At 35.7% G+C, this 2,194-nt stretch overlaps 1 protein-coding gene across 1 annotated transcript in view; it reads right to left on the bottom strand.

Annotated features, from left to right (window-relative positions):
• The window catches only part of Wdr6 (WD repeat domain 6), a 10,724-nt gene that overhangs the window by 5,260 nt on the left and 3,270 nt on the right, over positions 1-2,194 (bottom strand). The window lies entirely within an intron of this gene.

The raw sequence follows: 2,194 nt of genomic DNA, 5'->3' as shown, positions 1-2,194 counted from the left end.
GTAAATGTCTACAGAGTGTTCCCCTCACAATATCAGAATACACGTTCTTCTCAGTTGCACATGGAACATTCTCCAAAATAAATCCTATACTAGTTCATAAAAAGAACATGCATAAGTAAATGTAAAGGAACTGAAGTTTTCCCATGCACATTATCAGAACATAGCGCAATGAAATTGGAAATCAATAGCAAAAGAAACCATAAGAACTTCCTAAATATATGGAAATTAAATTAATACCCTCCTGAACAACTAATAGGTCACAGATGAAATTAAAGAAATTAGTGGCACGGTGCCTGCCTGGCAAGTGCAAGGTCCTGAGTTCAAGTCCCAAAAACTAATAAAAAGAATGAAAAGAGAGAAAGAAAAAAAGAGAAAGCAGACAGTTTCTACAATTAAATGATAACAACAATACAATATACTGGAACTTATAAGACACAATGAAAGAAGTCCTATGAGAGAAATTTATAGCAGTGAATAGCCATATCAGAAAACAGTAAGCTCAAATAAACAACTTAATGTTGAACCTTTTACTTTTTCTTCTGCAAAAAGAAAAGCAGACCAAGCCCAAAGCTTGTATGAGGGAGGAAACTATACAAATCAAAGCACAAATTAATGTGATGGAGACTAACAATACAAAAAAGAAAAAAAAAAACAAACCAATAAATCAAAGAGTTGGTTCTCTGAAAGATTAAAAATGCAAAAATCCTCAGCCAACCTTATCCAAAAGCAAACAAAAAAATAAAGAAAAGAAAGAAAGAAAAGCTTCCAATCTATAAGGAATGAAATAGGTGAAATAAGCTGATCCAACAGAAATTGAGAAGACCATCTCTATATCTACTTTGAGAATGTGTATTCAAGTAAGGTGGAAAATGCAGAAAAAATGGACAGATTACTAGATACATATGATTTACTGAAGCTGAATCAAGATATAAAAATGGTACATAAACCAATATCAATCAATGAAATTGAAGATGTAATTAAAAATGTGCCAAACCAGGCATGATGGCACACGCCTGTAATCCCAGCACTCAGGAGGCTGAAGAAGGATGAGGACTATGAGTTCCAGGCCACCATGGGCTACAAGTGAGGTCAAGGTTAGCTTGCATAGCATAGCAGTTTTTGTCTCAAATAGACACACACACACACACACACACACACACACACACTCCAACAAAGAAAAGCCCAAGCCCCAGTGAATTCACTGCTAAATTCCACAAGAAATTTCGAAAATGCCACTACTTCTCAAACTCTAAATGAAACTAAAAGGAAAACAATATTTCCAAATTCATTCCTGGAAGCAAGCTTACCCTAATACCAAAACCAGCCAAGGACACAACTAAAATAGAACTATAGGCCAATCTCCCTAATGAACACAAACACAAAAATCCTCAATAAGATACTGGGGGAAAAAATCGGCAAATTATTAAGATTATAAATCTGGGCCAGGGTGCCAGGGAGATAGCTCAGTAGAATAAGTGCTTGCCTGGCAAGCACAAGGGCCTGAGTTCAATCCCTGGTTCTGAAAAAAAAAAAAAAAAAATCTGGGGTGGTGGTGCATGCCTACCAAATACATAAAAGAAGATTATATACCACAACCAAGTTGGATTTATCCTAGGGATCGACTGTTCAATATATGCAAATCAATAAATACAATACGCCATATTAACAGAACTGAAGACAAAAATCATAAGTAGCTCAACAGATACAGAAAAGCTTTTGACAAAGTCCAACACCCATTTATAATAATAATAAAACACAGACAATTGGAATAGATTGTCACTAACTCAATCTGCTAAAAGCCACCTTTTAATAGACAAACCAACAGCCAACATACTAAACAGACAAAAACTGAAAGCTTTCACTCTATAATCAGAAAAAAGACAAGGATATACTGTCAAAACTTTTATTCAATATAGTTCAGGAAACTTTAACCAGGGCAATTAAAGAAGAGAAAGAAATAAAAGGAATGGCCTTGGAGATAGATCAGTGGTTAGGTTTGATCCCTAGTACCACATGCACTGCCAGCCCCATCCCCAAGACTGGGCATTGTGGCCCAAACCTGTAATCCCAGCGCTGGGGAAGCTGAAAAAGGAGGATCACTACAAGTCTGAGATGCGTAGTGAGACCCTGTACCAAACACACAAAATTTAATAAATAGACATAAACAAATACAGAAATAAAAATAAAGATAGGA

The sequence above is a fragment of the Octodon degus genome, unplaced genomic scaffold (assembly GCF_000260255.1).
Source record: "Octodon degus isolate 3935 unplaced genomic scaffold, OctDeg1.0 scaffold00008, whole genome shotgun sequence".
In the NCBI taxonomy this organism is placed as follows: domain Eukaryota; kingdom Metazoa; phylum Chordata; class Mammalia; order Rodentia; family Octodontidae; genus Octodon; species Octodon degus.
Note: the sequence above shows the minus strand (reverse complement) of the source record. Positions and strands in the feature narration are given on the sequence as shown.